Raw genomic sequence first — 20,878 nt, 5'->3', positions numbered from 1 at the left:
GTTGTGGCAAAATTTAAGAAGACAGCCTTTTCTGGGGTTGTTTTTTGTTTTCTCTTTGTACGAACTGGACCCAAGCTCTGCAGGCGCCAGGGTTCTATTGTTCATTTTATTAGTCTTTCCCAAGAAATGAAGTTTTAACCATTGAAGAGAAAGAGGCAAATAGTTCTGTTTCTCCAGAGAAGCCAACTACATTATAATTATGAAAAAAACTGTGAGGTCTGAAAAGCTTTTCTTGTTTAACTCTTTCTTTTTACCAACTAGGTCTACAATTCTCAAGCTCCTGTTTCTGTAGACAGGCATGCACTCATACCACACATCTGCCTGTGCACAAAACTCTTGCGCATGTTAGGCAAAATAGCTTATTTCTATCAGCTTGTTTTTTGGAAATCACTTTTCCATGCATGCAGAACAGCTAAGAGTCTCCAGGGCAAGACTGGAGTTCCATTTGCTTTTTATCTGGATGTATGAAGAGGGAGAAAATGCCAGGCTCTTGGGCTTGTGCACAGTTGTCCCAGAATACTAAAACTTAAGCTCAGAAATATGAACAAGCAGAATCCTTCATATATGGATGCTTGGTGTGAGAACATTTTTGGGAAGTTCAAGAGTAGGTTAAATAGTCCATTTTTATGGACTATAGGCATACACATTTTTTCAAAACAAAAGTAAGGTTGCTGTCTTTTCCAGCCTAGTGGTAAACTAGTCTTTCTGTTGGTCTTTCATGGTTTTGCTGCATTTCATCAACTGCAGTCAATCTGCACAACTTTCCTCGTGTCCAGGTAAGGTAAGAAAATGGTGATTAAAGTCGTAAAAATCTAGGAATGAATGAGCAGACACCAGCAGCAATTCTAGCTGGGACTACTTTACTTACTTATGAATAAGCTACATTTTAAGATGGGAGTGCAGGAAGAGAAGGAAAGAGAACTTATTTGCTATGTCTGGTTGAGCTCACAAAAAAAATATGTATTTTCTAAGGGATACCAAGGATGGCATAGCAAAAGTGTTATGTGGTTTGGATTCAGGGAATTTGATCATGAAAAGTGTTTCCATAGGTCACTTGTCTAACTTGTCTGAATGGAAATTTTTGCAAATGATCTAGTCTTGTGCATCTAAATGGAGTCTGTGGATAAACCCGACTCTTCATGTCTGCACAAAAAAAGTACTATGAGTTCCAAACTGGGCTTTCTGAAACTCATTAGGCTTCGTTTGCTGCATTAATAATGACTGTATGAGACAGAAAACAGATGCAGACAATTGCCAGAAAAGCAATGATCAATATTGCCATTTTTGCTTGGCAAACCCAAGCAGGGTAAATTAGAGATGGAATGGACAGTAATACAGGAAATAATGGAATATCGTTACATAAATCACTAGCAATGCCTGATCTCAGCTGTGGTATATGGTCATATACTTCAAAAGGATATTACAGGATTAAAGAATATTTAAGAAAGAGGACCATGATAAACGGGCCTTAGGTAATTCAAACATCTAATGAGGAAATAAATTTTCCCCTTTAAAATTAGATTAGGGAATGTAGTGTATATTCATAAGAAAGGCTGGGAGGAGTTAACATCTCACAGTGGAAGGAGAAGAAAGGCCCTTGTTGAACTGCAAGATAAAAAATGCACCTTGGATTGAAACATGCCTAGGCAATGAGGCCCAGAAGACATGGAATGTAAAAAGGAAATTTCTCTGAACAGTAATAAAACTATGCAAAACTCTTTCACCTTTTCTCCTGAAAGGCAGATTAAACCACACAAATCTGGGTGTGAACATTTAACTCTTCTAACTTAGAGATCAAGATGAGAGCTACTTTCATGCCAGAGAGCCAGAGAACAGGTGCTACAGTACTTGAGCCATGGGCCTAGTCTGATACTGTCTGGTACTTCGTCCTTTTCCAAAAAATACTCACACCGAGGACACAGATTTAGTCTCATATCAGAACACTGCTGCCAGCACCAAGGAATGAAAGGGAACTGGCCAGCATCAGTGTTGGAGACTGATGAGGCCACTGAACATTCAGCAGTGGCACTGGTTCAGGATGTAGAATCACAACCATCAGGAGCCTCCAAAAAAATAGCCAGGTTTTGGTTTCTGCAAAATCTGGAGAGTCTAATCATCCTTCAAGCTGAGGCTCTGGTTCTGGAAAGAACTGTGCAATGTGGTAGCCTGTGATGGCAAGAACATAATGATTTCCAGAGTCCTGGATGCAGCCATTTCCATTTGTTACTGCATTCACATGCCCACACATAATACTTTGTTCCTGACTGCTACAGCTCCGAACAAAGCCCAGTTTAATATAAAAGCATGATGTCAAAACTGCCCAACTCCTCTGAAGAGGCAACCATTGAAAGGCTGCTGTTATTTCAATGTTAATGGAGCATGAGAATTCAATTACAAACCCTTGTTTTGGGCATTGTTACCTACAAATACAGTGAGATGTCGTGCCTTAAAACTCAAAGCTTTTGTTTAAGTAGAACAGAAAAACTAGGGTAGATGGAAAATGCAGAGACCACAATTACATACTGAGGCACTAGCTGAGCCAAAAATACACCTGTCTCAACATTCAGTCCAATCTCCCTCACTGGGCTGCCTACCAACTATTCATAGCAAGTCAAATTTAAGCCAGAAAAAGGCTGTGAAAGGACTCATGTGTATGTGTGTTAGTGGAATATTACTACAAACAGCATTTACAAAAAAAAAAAACACCAAAAAACATAAAAACATATTTTTGATCTACTGTAGTTGATTTTTTCAGGGTCAGAATAAAAGAACTTCCTGTGCTGATTGCTAAAAAGAAGGGCATATGCCCCCTAATACCTTTAAATCTTATTTCTTGTGAAAAGGAGCTCTTACTATTTTTGTTTCTAATCTAGGCCAAGTTCTGAAATCCTTGTAAAAACCAAGGGCTTAATAATGAAACAAAAAATAACTGGTAGCTTTATTTTTATATCAAAAGGAGATAAGGATTAAAAATACTAACGGTGTCTAACTGAGTATATTCCAGTCTCTTTCCCCATGGAAAAAAAAAGAGTTTGTAAAGATTTGGAACAAGACTGTATTGCTTGGAACATGAGGACCTATGACCTTGACCACGGTCATGGCATTGTGGCTGAGCTCCAGCTGTCCTCAGAGGGTGCCTGGCTTCAGCAGAACATGCAGAATAGGATTGGTCATTGACACAATTTAACCAGTCACTTCTTATTAGCAATTGTCTTTCATTAGAATTATATAAAACACGAAGAGATGCTTTCATCACTATGTCCTGAATTTACATTCTATCTGTACATCTGTTTTTTCTCCAGGTTGTTTCTCCCATTGCTACTACTTCTACACTAAAGGAGAAACTCCAAAGTTGCTCCACATTTTGTAGACTGCTTTTAATTTTTTTTTCCAAAAACAGGCTTTCATTTCTGTATAAAAATTTGCTAAGTTATTGAGTATTTGGCAGATATTTTGCATTTTGATAATTATTGGTCATTCCCATAGAGATGTCACGTGGAGACCGCCTTACAAATGGGTGATTTTAGTTGCCAGTATCATTTAAGAGGTACCTTTTATTTACTCTGAAAAACTGCATTGCATTCAAAATACCTACAGATCCCTACAAATAACTCTAGAAACTTTTAAATTAATAACATTCAAAGCAGGACTTTGCTATATCCTGATTTTTCTGTAAAATATGCACATTACATTATTCCATTAAGAAATTACAAAGAAATCATATGTATAGGCAAAATTGCTTCTAAAAAAAAACTAAAAAAAAAGGTTGGAATCTCTATTTGTAATAATCACTCAAGTTTTTTTGTCTTGATACCATACTGAATTATTTCATCATCTTGGAAAGCCCACTCCGTGTGTCCTTCTTGAAGTTTACCTTATTTAAATACATGGAAACAGAGACACATACTCACACATGTTTTGTTGCTAAATTTCATTCACGTGAATGAATGGAGGTGGCACTTTAATAAAAAGCATTAAAAATGTGTTCACCTTCACTGCACCCCTTGTATTTATTCCCCATCATTAAAATGTGTGAGGTGGATGGTAAAATGGATTTGCAAATCTGTTATTTCTCCTTGGTATTGAAGCCTCAGAGCCCATTATTAGTTTCAGAATATGAGCTAGGCTGAAGACAGACATTATTTAATGGTCAAGAGTCAATAGTCCATTTGAGAGTCCACAAAGGCCACAGACATACTTTCCAGCACATAACACTCCCTGGTCTTTAACTTTTCTGGACTTGAGGCAAGCTTAACCACCAACATTTGTACAACATTTGCTATAGTTTACCTGCTGTTACTTGCATCCATAACACTGGGAAGTATTTCCGAGTACCTTCTGCTCAACCATCTTCCAAAAGAAGATGCCACAGCTTTATCAGCTATTAATGAGATATTTGCTAGTCTCTTGCCTGCTTATGTCCTTCATCTACTATGTTCATGCATCAATCCTACTGGATGTTAATAGATGAGGCCAGAGATGAATATTTTCATGCATGTCTCCTGCTTCTTACTGCTGATACTTCATTACCCTTCACACAGCCATTGCAGAGCTTCCATCAATGCTGCACTTTCATTGCTTGAGGTTGTGGCGTTATGGTACAGAGCACATACCAAGGAAAATGCAAACCAATTTGCTTCTAGTGGAGTTTAGAAGGGCCTCTTGTTAGAGCTGGGATGCCTGCAGTGAAGTGATGCCAAGCCCTCTGCCTTACCAGCTGTATGTGTACCTGAATACTGTGCAAAACTATGCTCAGTGAAGAACAGAGTCTGATCTTCTCCAGAAGGAAGGCTTTGATACCACAGAGGGTGGTATTGACACCACAGGAGTGACTGGAATTACTGCTTATGTACGTGATCAGCTCCAGGAAGAAAGTTTGTTCCCTTTTTTGCAAGCACTTCTGTATTTACATGCAAGAGAACATGCTGGGCCCAAAAGCTTTGACCCAGCACTACTGACGCAATGCACTGTAGATTTCAGATACACTCCCATTAAGACTCCCCTGAAATGCACAGGGTTTTTTCTCCATTAGCCATCAGGATAACTGGCCTGGCCTCTGCAACCTTCTCAAGTACTCCTGGAACAGAGGAATGGCAGCAAAATAAGTCTTCCACTGGGTGGCTTGTGGGGAAAATTTGTGGGTACTAGGACAGTAGAAGGTGAAGTGGGTAAACCTCTGAGGAATGTATTCCAAGCTCTGCTCAACTGACAGCTGTTTTAACTGGCTTAACATTGAGTAAGAAGAAATGTTCCTAAAAAGGCCATAATTCCAAATAGATTTACGCACCATCCTTCATTCATTCTGATGATGGAATGGAAAAGTCAAGGGCTGTGTTAATTAGTTTCACTTCTGAAATGGACTATAAATACGGTTAAAAGATGTAGAGCAGAAGAGCAAACATTGGCCTTCTGTGGTGGTACATTAATTTTGCTGGATTAAGACTTCCAGTAGAAACAGAAAAAAAATCTGGTTATCCACATTCACTCTGGTTTCCATGATCAATTGCTTATTTTAATGAAGTTTTACACAGAGTGTGACACAATGCAGGTATTTATGATGGAATAAACTACAAGATGGGAGACACAAAAAAGTTGATTCATTTTGTCTCCAGTGCTTAAATATTCCTCCCATATCCAGATACACTGCATTAGAGTGATAATGTTGAAAGAATCAGAACTACATCTGTTTCTGGATTAAAAATTTTATGAAGTTTGGCAACAGCCAGCTTTTAAAATGAAAGTTTTTTAGAACTAGGGGAAGCTTATTTTTTGATCCTGGCCTAGGTCTAGTATCAGACAATATTCAAAACTTGAAGACTTGAGACTTTAAGCTTTGATCCATTCATTGCATAAACAGCCTAACACTTGTCCCTGAAGTGGCATTTGGAAAAGGTCCTACTATTCAGTGGAAAATATTCAGATCTAAACATCACAGTGAAATTTGGAAAAGTATGATATAACTTTAAACAAGCTTTTTACCATCTCACTGTTCACTAGCAGCATTTTCTCAAAGCTGTAGTGCATTTGCTATGAACATGCATTACACAAAAGCATATTAAGATGATTAAAAAACAGCTATGAAATAACATATTGCTTGCATTATTGACTTGCTTGTATACCGACTTGGTGATACCAGCTAGTTAGCTGCTTTAAAAAACATAAAAAGACACAAAACAACTACTTGTTCAAGTGACTGCAGAATATATTAGGACACCCTTTCATATTAAGGATGACTCTTCCTGCTTTCTGCCTCCCCACAGAAGGATGACTTTGCCTCCTAGTAAAGGCAATTGCGAAACCCCCACTAGGATGACTATGATTTACATTAAGTCCTAAATGTCGAATAGAAACTCTTTGATCCCTTTTTGCAAATTTTAGCCAAAGCTGCCAGGCACTGACATACCTGTCTGTGGGATTCTGATGTTTTTGATGTTCATAGTCTGTGCATTGTGCTTTGATTTATGGAAGCTTAACTAAACCAGTCACAGTCTGCCAGGAACTGCAAGTTTCTGGTTAGAATATGTATCTCATGACACGTAAATGCTTTCTGCTGAAAACACTTTGATTCTTTTGCATTTTCTGAAGTGTCATCAACAGGTCTGAAAACCTGGCTAAAGTTCAGGGGCTGTAATGAAAACTTCATCACAACACCAGCTGTCACACAAGCTGAGACAGCATTTGGGACAAATAAGCAAAGGATCCTTAACCTGACCTCCATCTCTTCTGCTCATGCACATATGTTGTAATGCCTCACACTAACTGTGGGAAAACCAAAGAGGCTTGGAATAGGAAAGAGTTTACCTGAAACCTGAAAAGATTTTAGAGGGGGTCCTTTAAGGAAAGTTACTTGTTCCGTGCAGCGTTGTGATTCATTGATGAGCAGTTAAACCAGCCAGGTGGTCACCCTGGGCTCCCTCTGTAGTCAGCAGGCCAGTGGAAGAGAGTGATTTTCCCTATGGAAGAGCAGAAGACAAATTTTAGCATTAGCATCATATTATTATGTACCACAATCATATTAGCATATTGCACAATACTAGCGTATTGACATTGTTAGTACATTAAAATTATATCAATATATCATTAACACAGCCTCTTTTTCACTCTGATCACAGGGAGTAGCAGGGGTAACTTGACCCTCAAGAAATGCCCACATTTGGGGTACAAGAATAACCAAGTGTGGCATGTGCTAAAAATGGTGTCCTGGCAACTGGATGGCCCTTCTCAAATATGACTTATTGTAAAGGTAGGTCTGTGGCAAGAGGCAAGGGTAGTTTAGAGTATATCCTGAGCTACACTTTGACAATAGAGATTAAACAGTCAGGATGAACAGCTGCGTACCTGGCATTTCTATGGATTTCAAGGCTAGATGGCTGGTTCTCAGATCCCTAAAGTGGATCTGGGTTAAAAGCATCTCTCCAGTGGAATCAGCCCGCTCAGGGCCAGGGCAGCCCTGCCATGTACGACAGGCTGGGAGCTGGGCAGCGCTCACTTCTTTCCAGGACAATGGCACTGTGTTCCTTCTTTTCATGCTGCAAAACAGATTCAGCCTGGTTGCATTAAACTCTTACGTTCATGTTCCATTAATTAGCTTCCCTTTCTTTATATTTGCTCTTCATTGTTCTGCTTTTACTTTGTTTCACTCCCCGTATAATTGAAATGTTTAACACTGTTCCTTCCTGTGGTCAGGACACATTCGCTTACGTCCGTGTCGCGCCCACCCCTGGCTGAGGCCAAATGGAAGCAATTAAAGCCAGGAACCGCGATGTCCGTGTGCCGCCGCCCAGCCCCGAACGCGGCGGCGCCACCGACCTTTGCCGGGCCCCGCGGCCGGGCAGAAGGGCTCGGGGGGGGCGTCTTTCTGCTGAAATGAAGTGGCGATGTATTTACTTGTTTTGCGCCATGTCCGTGTGTACGGGCAGGCGCCCGCAGCCCCACCTCGGCCCCGCCGCCCCGCTGAGGGGCCGCTGCCGCCGCCGCCGCCGCCCGGTAGGTGGCGCCTCAACACCGCCCACCTGCGCGGGCCCGGCCTGGCCCGGCCCGGCCTGCTCGGGAGGACGGAATAAAATAAAATATTAAAGTAATAAATCGGATGAGCAAAGCTGCCGACCGCTCCCCCCTGCGCCATCTCTTCTGAAGAGCGGAGCGGCAGCATGGGGCTGCAGCCCGCTGCCGGCGTGAGGACACCAGCGCCACGGTCCGGCTTGCCCGCCCCATTGGGCTTTTGGCTTAAGGAAGAAGAAGAAGAAGAAAAAAGCGAATTAAAAGCACTCTAGTCTCGGGTCAGCGCGGCCTGGCAGAGCCTGCCCAGCTGCAGCACCGGTCACTGCTGCAGTCGGTGCCCGGGCATTAGAGGTTTTCATATCCCCTGGGATCACACGGTGCGTGCAGCAGGGCTATGCTGGCACAAAACTGGCTCAGTGGAAAGGTGAAGATCTCCCTTTTGGGGATGAAAAGCTGCTGCATTAGGGGAGGCTGCTGTGCTGTGGGTCTCCACCTGAAGCAGGGGAGAGTTAGGCACCAAGTAAAGTTAATGTGAGCCCCTTGCATCCTCTTCCCGGAGCTCAGCTTCCTGACTGCCTCATGCCATGCCCCGCAGTGCCTGCCTTTCACACAGGCTCTATCAGTCCCTCTCAGCACAAATCAGGGCTGCAGTCTCCACTCAAGAAGCCAGGGCCTCGTCTGTCCTACTGGTTTTTGTTCCCTGACTATGAAAAGGGGCTACTGATGTTTTGCCTTCCCCGAAGTCAACCCCACTAAATAGCGTAGGATGGCCTTCTATCATGGTGATGAGAAAAGTAAGGGAAGCAAGCCATAGATTTTTAAAAAGCTCATTTTCTTCTTAGGGTGTGTTTGTTTTTAATTAAAAACAGAAGTTCATTAAAACGCACTGATAAAAATCAGGAGATGTATTTAAGGGTTTCTTTGTTAGCCTGTATCAGTTCATACTGAATCTGCACGGTGAGGTAGTCAACTTCAAGATGTGTGAGGGATTTAAATCCTGAATATCCATGTTTGGAAAGCAGGCAGGAAAGATGTGAAACATTCAAGGTGTTTTGGTGTTTTTCAAATTACATTTGACAAGAGTCACTATGTTCTTCCAGGAATTCGCAGTTCAGTGTCAAAAAATTCTGTTTTGGTTCACTTCTTGAAAACCCTCTCCTGCAAGTAATGTAAGCAGTTGTCCCAAAATGATAGGATATTTCTGGAAAGAGAAAAGTGTTTCTGTTGAGAGATCTGTGCTTCTGCTTTTGTATATTTTTACCATAAGCAGCTAGGATGTTGGGAGGAGAGGGTGCTGCTCTCACATCTTAGTTACTAGAATATTGACATCTCTTGCTTCATTGATTTTTTATTACAGTCCCAAGGTTAGAAATAATGATTGTCAGTGACAGCTTCTTTGCTGCTTGCTTCAGCTTCAAGTGGTAATTTCAAGCATATTTTGTTTTAGATTATTTCTCTCCATCTATATAAACTCTCCGCCTTTCTGTCTACAACAGGAGTAAGTAGTTTGTAAAAAGCTACATCTTGAAAAGTTCAGGGCTGTGACACGCCAGCATGAAAGATAACACCAAACCAAGCTGCCTTTGTCACTACTACCGCTGCTGTCTTGGCATCTGTCGACAAAGAGCTGCTCCAATCTGGAGATCCCTGCTGGGGTGAGATATGGCCACGTCTCCAGCAACGGACCAGGCGACACCAGTGCCAGAACGCTGCGACCATCTGATGCAAGTCGCTCCTAATGAAAGTCCAGCATGGGGCTAAATGAGTTTCCTCCACTGCTGGGTGAGGGGCTAATGACAAAAGCCCTCCCTGGGCTCGCCACTGCTGTCAGTAGCTTTGTCGGGGCATATGGCAGTTGGCTAACTGCAGCTTGTGTGAGGTTTCCTCTCACCGTGTTACCTCTGGATTTGGCTGGCGGGCTCAGCTGACACTCCTCTGCCTGCTGCCCAAGTTGTGTGCGGGTGCGTGGGTGCTTGCTGCGGCTAAAGGGCGGGGACTTGTGGGGCGCTATCAGTTTGGCACCCGGTGACTGCTGCTATTGCTGCTGGAGAAGAGCAGCTCACATGAAATCTGTACTGGGTTGCTGTAGAAAAGGCTAAAATTTGCCAGTTAGTGGGGTTAGCTGTCCTCCCTCACACACAGACGCCTCTGCTGCCCCAGTTGCGTGGGCTGAGGCATTCTGCATTTTTCAGTCACAGCATTCACAGGCTTGTAGTAGTAGTAGTAATAATAATAATAATAATAATAATAAAAATAATAATAACAATAATGAAAAGAAGGAAGAAGAAGGCAGCAAAGTAAATAGGGCAGTTGTGGCCACAAGGTCCCTAAGCAGCTCACAAAATGTAATTTAAAATAATAAGAGGAAGAAAGTAGATTCTATCTTCTAGCAGTAGACCTTTCATTAGAGAAACCAGTGAGAAATTTGGAGAAGTAGATTGAAAAAACCCAAAAGACAAATGCACACATACATGCAAACACACGTACACACAGAGATCCTGCATGGGAAGTGTGATGAGTTAAAAAAAATTCCATTGTAGGGGTAGGAGCTTGCTCGCTCACATTCTTATAGCAGTTTTTTCTACCTCAACTTTTTGTAGTTGATGTTAAATGTGAGACCTGTAATTTATTTTTTTTTCAAACATATCAGCAGCAGCATGTTCTCTGCACCTGTTGGTTTTATGATTTGCTTCTCACAACAATTCCTTTGCTGTTGAGACATGATTTGAATGACAGGCACTGCTGAATCAGCTTGTAAATAGAAATGGAGGTGGGTTTGATGCATTTTCCAAAATAACCTCCCTCTTCATGCCTTGTGTGACTTGCTCCTTGCAAGGCATATTTTATTCCTCTGTATCTCTTGCCATTCAATTTCTCTGTTCTGTTTTAATATTCTTTCTATCTCTCACCAATATTTCCACATTCTTGTGGTGTTCTCTTCACACTACACTCCCCTGGGTTTGTTCCTCAACAAGATATCAACAATTTAGATAACAGCAGAGACATTCATAAGTGAAATGTTTAGTTAAAGCATAATAACCCTGCCCTTGAGATGCATTCATTGCAGGTCAAAACCATATAAGGCTTTTCTTAGACACCTTCAATTACAGGATAGTCACTGCTCTTGACTGACCACACTAACTCCATGGTGCTCTGGGATTAATAATTCCAATACTGAGTTAGACTGGCTTTTTGTCTCTAAGCACACAAAGCAGTTCAATGGAAGGCCATAATCTGAAGCATTATAAGAAACAAAACAAAACAAAATAAAACCCACAGTCCAACAAAACAAAACACAGCCTTACTTCTGCTATCTCTGTTCATTTTCTGTGAGTTAGAAACTCTACTCAGTAGAGTCCTGAGTCAGGATTTTGGCATGCTTTTGGATTTGTCAAGGATGTACTTGTTTAAACCTGTATGGCGCACTCTGTGCATCTCAAAGCACCTTAGGCCTGTTTATGATTTAGACTCTTAAGACCCCTGGCTGGGTAGGTTATGTCAAAGACTGGAAAACTTAGGTATTGAGACAGTGGTCTTTAAGAAGTTTATTACTAAGATCACTTCCAAGATCTGTGCCTAAATGCTTGAGGCACTATTGGAAAAGGGGTTTACATGCCTTAGCAGATTTGCCCTGTTTCATAAGATTCTCGCTGGCTTATGGTCAATCTTGAAAGCCAGTGGGAGTTCTGGATGGGTCAGGGAGGTCACACAAAGGTCCATCTAATTGTATCAGATCGAAGCAAAGTACAGATGGAAGCCTGCTGCATTTTTCTGGCACACATTCCACATGCCTTTTAAAACTAGATCTTCGGATTTAACCAACACATTGATTACCAAGTGCTTCATGTGGGGTTCAGGTGATTCTTCTGTTGGTGGTTTTACCTAAATGAATCAAATTTTAAAAGGAATTAAGTATTATTTAAAATATGTTGTGAATCACATGGGAAGCTCCATCAAGTATCAAAAGCATTATGTCCCATTTGTCATATTGCTGTGATAAGGTATTCAAGAAATTAATGTTGCAATTTAACTGAAATAAAAAGGAATTTTATGTGAAAGCATTTTTTTTCCTGTTTTGCTGTTGACAGATCCACGGGTACCCAGTACAAACTTAACATATGCTGTGAGTGGTTTTTGGTCTCTCTTGGAAGCTATGGGAAAAACAACTGAGGGGATATGTATCCTATGAAAGGTTCTCAGAGCAGGCAGGCCCAAACAAGTCTCTGCCTGCAGGAGGGCAACCCTGAGCACTACTGAAATGTGTGCAAGCCCATCTGATGTTCTAGGGATTCCCAGGATGTCTGCTGCAACCTCCTCTCGCTCCAGCCCCGTGTTTGCTGTGCTTATCACAAGCACTGCCTCACTGAAGGCTTCAGGTGTCCTGGTGCAGGGTGCATCCAGTGGAGGAGGAGCTAGGCTTGGTCTCCAGCTCCTGCCCAGGAGAGGCTGTTTCTAGGCAGCCTGAACCATCTGACAAAACACACTGCTTACACAAATTGTGTATTTGAAAGACATTTGCAGGAAGGGGAGGGAAACTTTTCAAGTAAGCTTGGCCTGTTAGAGCAAGTTTATGTAAAGATTATATGGCAATTAACTTCTTGACAACTGCGTTTTCTTGATGTGCCCTACATAAACAAAGTTACCTGAATGCAGAAAAATGAAAGTCACTTTTAGTGAACGTAATAAAAATGCCCTAAATGGTGTTGTGTAGTTTGCCCCATTCACTTAAAATCTCAGGATTTGTTATGGAAAAGGCTTCCCAAAATACTCTTCACCTTTTCTATTCATGAAAGTTTCAGGGGGAATTTTAAATATAGACCCCACCTCATCCCCACCCCAGCCCCCCAAACAATTTAAAAATACTCATTTCAAATGTACATGCAGGCAAAATTTTTGTTCTAAGTCAATTTACCTCAAAACCTTTAATTTATGAAGCATCAGCTTTTCTTATTCTCTCCACCTTTTGTACTTTTTTACCATTTTCTCAATACTTCAGGATATGTGGTAGCTTATTCACACTATTTCACTTTTCTCTTTTGCCTTCCAAATTCAAGAAAGGTTTGAAAATTGAACACAGGGGACATGTAAAAGGAATGAAGGGGAGGGGGGAACCATGATGACACACCGATGAAGATAAAAGACCTAAATCCACAACTTATCCTGTTTTTTGCAACCGTAACAAAGATAATAAGAATAAAGAGTGGGGAAAATTTTGATTTAATGTGTTAATATTTTTCTTTTAAATCCATAAGTAAATACTTAAGTCAGAAAACAGAAATTTAATCTGATTTCAAAATTTCCAGTCTAAAATATTTGGAAATATATTCTTAATTAATTTTATTTCAGTAACTCTTTTCAATAATATTTTAGCTTTGAAAAAAGTCATTTGGTTTGACTTACTACTTGATTTGCATTATTCCAAAGGCTCCAACAAAGGTGTGAAGCCATCATTTGTGGTCTCTGAGAGTGTGGTTCTTGGACACTTTGGTGGTGGTCACATTTTCAGTATCCACAAACACTTATTTTTTCCTGAGAAGACGACTAACTTGACTATAAGATAATGAAGCCTTTTAAACAAAGAGCAAAAAGTTAGTTCATTTGAAGAAACAAGATGACAGAAATAGAAATACCAGGACTTTATATGGGATAATGCTTAGCTGAAAATGTTTTTTGTCTGGCTGGAAAGGGGAAGGAGCAAAAAGGTAGACTATGGATAAAGTGTGTGAAATTTTATAATTGTCCTGTGCTCTGGTATGTTACCAGCCACAGAATGGCTTATTCCACTGCTTACACTTTTTCCTGTGGCCTCAGTAAATCGCTTAAACTTTGTCCTTAAATTTCCTTATTCAACAATTGGGAATTTTAAAACTTAATTTTATGCCTCAGAGAAGTATTGTGAAATTTAACTATGGCAATGTCTACAAAAGGCTTTGAAGCCTCACCAAATAACTAGTTTGGATTTTTTTTTTTAAGTGAGGAATATCCCAAATGCAGGGTGAAAAATATATAAATAATATAAATATACAAAACATTCTCTTTTTCCCCCCCCAGAAACAAGAGTGAACAAGTTAAATGTGAAATCAGTGTTCCTGTAGAGTATAAAGAACCAGTGACTGAATAAATCTGGTTTGGAACACACCCTGGTAATTCAAAATTCTATCAAACAGTCTTCAGTCTCCCCATTTTGCATTACTGGCATTTATGATGATTCTACCATGTGTTTTTCCTTCCGATTTTAACTCCCTTTTAACAACACAAGTTTGTGTCTGCCCAGACAAGTAAGAACATTTTCAGTATAGGATATGCAGTGAATTAATTGTTTGGTGGGTTTGGTTTTTATCCATGAAACAATTTTCCTTCCCAGTAATATCTTGTATAGTTTTCCTCCAGTGTGCTGTGAGCCCTACATTTATCAGGTGTCATTTCTTTTTATTCAATAATTATGCTGTTTTCAAAAGTGCTGGATAAGTGCTTCAGAAAGCTGCACACAAATACTCATTTGAGCTCTTAACTTATTCCAATTATGTTAATGCATATTTCATTTACTTTATCTGATCATTCTAGTGAATGATTTATTGGTAGGTATGTTTGTCCAAATGAAATATTTTAAGGTCCAGGTAACTCACCAAAAAAAACCCCCAAAAATAAAAAAACAAAAAACCCCACCAAAAACAATAAAAAACAACCAACCAAAACAAAACAAAACAAAAAAAAGGAGTGAAATCTGCATTTCTCATAATAAGAATCTGTACTATAAACCATAAGTAAACTCAAGGTCAATGTGTTACATAAACATGAAAAATTAGCCATAGTCCAATAAAGTTCATTCTACTTTAGTTTATTTGCAGTCTACCAATCCAGAGTAAATGGTAAGCTAAGAGTGATTAAGAATGATTTTTAAAACATCAGAATATTTGCAACAGGTAGTCAATGAAAGAAAAACAATATTTCAGTAGTTGACAATTCACAGCTGCAATTAATAGAATAAATCACCTGCTAATTCTCTGGTCTTTTATTCTATTTGTCATATTTGGATACTGAATTTGGTACAATAAAAATCATGCTGTTTATCTCAGAAGCACAGGAGAACAACCTATTGAAAATGCACAGTTATCCATAAAGTATCCTTTGGAGAAGAGGTGATTTACCCACTGGATAGAACAGGTTTGTGAAAACTAGTGTTACCCATAACATATTCCAGTTGAATAACGTATGGTTTTCTCTACATTTAGTTTTAGCATGGTCATGCCCAACAGATGCATGGCCTATTTGTTTAGATGAATTATTATTTGAATGGGAAAGAGAAATGATCCCTCTACTAATGAGTGCTATTGCAGGGTGACGTTTAAACTGCTACCAGTGCTAAGAATCAACAAAACTTTACTATACTTCCTTCTAAGAAGAGCTCATATGTGCAGAATAGTTTGGAGAAGTCACAAGTATTCTGAATGCAAGCAGTCTAATATTTACAAATCCCAGAGTATTTTTTGACAAACACTATTTTCAAATTCCAGAGTAAAATTAATAATCTCCAAGGCGAAAAATCAAATTTCTCCCCTTGAACTAAAAACAAAACAAAACAAAAAAGTAAGCCCATTGAACAGGCAGGCCAAACAGCATCGCTCTGTAATAGTTTGTGTTTCCTCATAGCATTTTACATTCAGACTGCTGCAAAATGGTGAATTTGAAAAGGTTCAAGAAATATCACCCTTTATAATCTGTCTTCTCTGATAGGAAATTAATCTGCCATTATAATTCCTTTGACTCCCATTCTCTGTCTCATTCTGCACTTTAGAAAGTAAATCGTGCTTCTCCCAGTGTGTGACAGCTCTGTCATGCGGGAGTTTGGCCAAGTCAAGAGGCCCAGATCTGCAAAGATTGTACAAGCAGTTGAGCAGTCCTGCTGCCATCAGTGGGATTGCTCATTATGAAAGTCATATCACTGCCTTGCTACAAGGACAGCAAGGAGCAATCAAGAAATGTTCAGAGGTGACCAGTTTGTTGAGGGAAGAAAAGAGACATTTAATTATTTCACTGATATTTAGACACCTGGTGCTGCCCCAGGATTTGTTTCATAGCCTTGAACCCTCTCTATTTATCTATTAAGATATCTATTTAGATATATTATATATTTTATTTATCTATTTAGATAGTCCTTCCTGTATTGCAAGACAATGGAGGAAAGGTGACAATTACATGTTACTAAAGGACAGCTTGATTACTGTAGTCCTTAAGGATGGGTTAATGCAGTAAATCACACCAGGCAGGTTGAAGTTATTTCAGTTGGAGGGGTAGAAGGAGTAATTTTCTATAGCTTCTGGGAAAAATTAATCAACTCCTCCCCTTTCTTCTCTTGCCTTCCCCCCTACTTCTATGCCAATACATTGTGAAGGACTGGCTACACTACAGGCAAGATGAGAGATAATTCCCTGGTGTGTGGAGACCAGTTGCCTGATCCCTGTTAGACAAGCAGTATATTTCATCCTTTTACTGACTTATGAGTTTGATCAAGGCCTGCTTTTGTTTCTAAATGTTGGGTCTTGGTGGCTGTTGCTTTTAGTTTCTAACTGATTATATTGTTTGATCTTATTTAAAAGTTAGAAGTGGTTTTATTAATAAACTGGTAGGTTTATCTGAGAATCATCAGGATTAACTTCTACAACAGTTGAAGGTAAAGAAGTAGTCATAGTCACCAGTGATAACCTAGTGACTGAGGAAATGCTGAAAATGGAGAGACACAGGTTGCCCAAGGAGGTAAATCCCAGCAGGTAGATAAAACCTCTGTTCTGAAAGAAGATTTCTTTACCCACTGACTTGGAAGATGTTGAAGTTAATCTTTATGTATACCACCTTTCAGACACCTCATGGAGAGCTGGTCTTTTGGTTTGTGACAACCTATCAAATGTTCTCTTTGCGGAGTCTGTCTTAAGTTCTGAGTCATTTATTTATTTATTTTTCCCAGAAAGAAAGAAACAAACATTTGCTTCTTTCTTAGACTATTTAGTTTCTTCACAATTGCTTGCAGCTGGATCCATTAAAAAAAAACCAACACCCTCCCCTTTTTAAATCATACACAAGATGATTACTCTGACTACAGTGATCTGCAACTACATTAATTTAATCCAATGCTATCTTCATTTCCTTCCTTTCCCATTTAGTTACAAAATGTGAAAATTAGCCTATTTTGGTATTATTATGATGATTTTGAGCTTCTCATTCTTCTCTCACATAGTGCTTGCTGCCCAAGATGACCTCAGAAACAATCAAAAAAGATGAAGGAACTGTTCTCTTGTCATGGCAGCCTTTTGCAGAACAGTACCAGTGCAGCTCCTGCTTCCTAAAAGCTTTCTGGGGCTATTCTGGGAATGTGGGACTCCCACTTACTCTGATTAACTTCTGATTAATGTAAAGAATGAAAGTACTTAAAAAAAGAGATGAGTTCTATTTCCAGTGAATTGCTTTGTGTATAAGAAGCCAGGATATGGTACAAACAGGGAGAGAAAAAAATCTCTTTGGTATTTAGTTCTAAAAAAAGAAAGGCAAATTGCTATTCAGGCTGTAGGCTGGGTTGTAAGCACATCTATTTATTCATAATAGTTTTGAAGTGGTAAGAACTAAGCTGGTGGCAGAGCCAACTCAAGGCTCCTCAGCAGAGTAGGCAGAAAATTAGTTTTATTGATCCACAAGTTAGAGGTAAGAACAGTCACTGTGTCTGTAAGACGAGAAAACCTGGACCTGGTTGAGAGAAAGCATGACTGGATCATAAATTTGGTTGCTGCTTCTCAGGTGGCAGCTGCAGCCATCCTGCCATCCACAGAGGTACAGATGGAAATAGGCACTGGGACCTGTGTCATTTCTCTGTGTCTATGGAAGCCTGCTACCCTGAGAAATTGCTTTTTTAACCTATGTCTAGAGCATGTCTTCCTTCTTGACTGAACAGATTTTTGTAGCCCAATTAAGAGCTGTATTTGTGGTATTAACTGCAACAGGCCAATATTTGTGTTGGTACAATATTGCCTGTGATATGGGAGGGCTAAGTTCAAACCATGGTTCTGCCAAAGATTGCACTAGAGTAGAAAAACAGCCCCAAAACCTATACTATGCTTACTTGACATTCTGTGAAGCCTGAAATCTCAGTGTACATTATTCCACACCAAAACTGGAACCTTGAATAGCTTTCCTGCTTTAGAGACTAAAAATGTTGGTTTTGTTCATCTACAGTATCACAGTCAAATTTTCATCAATCTGTGGGATCTCATTAACCCAAAGGACACACAGGGAAGGCACCTATGATGCAGCCAGGCTATGGAAGAACAAATACTCAGTGAAACTCAAAATGAAAACAATTCTTTCTTTCAGTGTTGTTTATGTTGACTCTCCCATTACTATTTTGAAAGATAATATAAGTTTACATTGTGGGAATGAGTAGGGGTCTCAGTGAAACTGGATTTTGACACTCTGCAGATTGGGTTTTTAATAAATATGTTCTATTCAGGTTTTCCCCAGAATCTGTGAGTACACAGACAGCAGAGTTAGGATTTAAGCTAGGCTATGGAATCTGGGCACTGAAAAACTGGAGAAAAAAGACATCCTGGACAACTGCAGTTTGATGAAGAGATCATTTTGTCCATGTTCTTCTATTTGGGCAGAGATCTGCCTGAACCATTGTAGGCATATTTGTGTAAATTTTTTAAGTAATACTTCCATTTTTCTCACCTATCTATCTTCATGATCATAAGAACTGAACTATTTCAGTAAAGAAGTGAAATTACCTGATTAAAACCAAATAATGTACATGTTTCATGGATTGATGCTCAGGCAGTGTAAAACAGACCTGCAGTGCTCCCAGTCTTCACTATTCCCTCAATTTGGACTTCATATACTATTCACACTGCTGCTTATCAAAAACACTGGCGGGCAATATCAACCATTTTACATACTTTTTTTTTTTTATTTTTTTAATGAACTAATTAACACTACTGCACTGTAACATATGTAAGGAGTTGTCAAGATCCACTTAGATTACTAAGGTTCTTAGAAATGCCCCTGTCCTAATTAAGGTGCAGACCATATGCCAATGACAATAGGAAAGGTTTTATTTGATAGTAAGTATGGGGGGGAGAGAGAAAGAAAGAAGGAAATAGGAAAAAGTTTGGGGTGACAGAAAGAGAATAAAGAAAATTGGATCACAACAATGTTCCATTGATCCTCTCCAGTTCATCTTCTTGGTGGTGGAGGTCACCCTGAAAAGCCTAGAATCCGATGGGTTAATATAGGCTCGGCCAGGTAGGAAAATCCAGGCAGCTCACTGGGCATGGGGGGAGTTTGCCACTGTCTCTTACAACACATGGGATTTCTTGTATCACATGCAGTCCTGTGGTGCAAGGCCTCAGGAGTTACTCTAGGGGTTACTTCAGGGGGGCCTTTGATGGATTGAGGCACCCTCTCATCTTCCTCTCACCTGAATGTCCCATGGACGTGGCCTTCCCAGGGCTGGGGGTTCCACAGCCAGTTTGGGTGAGGGAGGATGGGTTCACTGCCCCTGAGCAGAGGTTACAACACACTGAAACTTCCTCCCTCCACCTCAGCTGGGGGGAGAATCTGTACAAAGCTGCTCCCAGGAAATGGGTCAGTGGGCTATGGCCTCCCCCACCTCAAAACAACCCAGAGATGATTCTTAGCATGGCTGCTGGGTTTGACTCACACTCTTTTCCTTCTTTACTTGTTTGTTTCAGGTGATTGAAGAATGGGTTTTCCCTTTATCTAATCTCAGCAGTTTGACTTTGAGTCCAAAGTCCCTGTCATGCATCTTCAGGGAGGCTTCTTTGGTTGTAGCCTCTTTGTACAGTTTTTGTTAAAATGAGTGAAACTTTATATCAATGTTTGAGGCACGAGCTATTTCAGTCTCTGACAGGAATAAGGAACTGAGAATATGAAGGATGTAGTAGAAAGTACCAAGTAAGTTGTTCCCTCCTGTCAGAGTCAGTAGTCTGGACATTATATTGGCAAATAACACTTATGATGAATTGCACAGCTCAATCTGTAGCTCATACATGTATATTGGAAAACTGAAGAGAATTAATCTGAGCAATTTTTTAATATTAAATTGAAAATGTGATATCTTTTTTGCCAACAGAATATTACGTCAAATTGTTTTCTTTATTGCATTTTTCTTCTGAATATGATTACTATTTTCCATTTTCTTTAAGAATGCAAGATCCTATTGTTTCTCCATACTAACTATTTGGGCTTTCCTTTGATCTATAGCAATTTCATTTAATTTAACAGAACAGGATTGGAGTTCTCAAGCATTTTATCATTTCCTTTGTGATGAAATCAGATGCAAAGTCCATGACTTCTGTAGAAAAATGCACTGTTATTGGCATAAATGGCCTTCACATTTCAGGCATTTTTTATATGTCCTGACAATAGTTCTTGAACTGTGTAGACAGTACTGATGGATTATCCATTCTTCAGCATTTCAAAATGGAAAAAAAAAGTTGGTCAAAGAAAAAATCTTGGTCCCATTGTAATCAAAGGATGCTCATTACAAATATTTCCAAATGCTTTTCTTTTGAACTACAATTCAGATATATAGACTTACTAGATTTTATACAGTAAAAATTAATTCCTTTCTTGCTGGAATTAACCACTTGCTGGAGACCAGTGGTTGTCTAAGGATCAGTGAGCCTGATTTGATTACATTGAATAAAGGGTAGACTCAGTCCAAAGCACGGTTACGTTACATATGATGAAATGAGATTGTTTGGTAGGATCATTCCACGTGCTGGTGCCTCAGGAAGTCAGCTAGGAGGAGCGCACAGAGCTCCCTCAGCTGTTACAAAGGAAAGGCTGGTAAAAACCAAAGAAGTAGGAA

At 39.8% G+C, this 20,878-nt stretch overlaps 1 long non-coding RNA gene across 13 annotated transcripts in view; it reads right to left on the bottom strand.

Annotated features, from left to right (window-relative positions):
* LOC107200567 overlaps positions 1-20,878 on the bottom strand; it is a 75,299-nt gene that overhangs the window by 42,409 nt on the left and 12,012 nt on the right. For 12 of the 13 annotated variants that reach the window (XR_004495948.1, XR_004495942.1, XR_004495951.1 and 9 more), the window contains exon 2: positions 6,802-6,953. This is a non-coding gene — a long non-coding RNA (uncharacterized LOC107200567). Of the gene's footprint in view, positions 1-6,801; positions 6,954-7,338; positions 7,552-20,878 lie in introns of those variants that run through there. The other variant, XR_004495952.1, reaches the window with a different exon arrangement.

Source organism: Parus major, chromosome 2 (assembly GCF_001522545.3).
Source record: "Parus major isolate Abel chromosome 2, Parus_major1.1, whole genome shotgun sequence".
NCBI lineage: Eukaryota > Metazoa > Chordata > Aves > Passeriformes > Paridae > Parus > Parus major.
The sequence above is the reverse complement of the archived record's forward strand: the minus strand, read 5'-3'. Positions and strand labels throughout refer to the sequence as shown.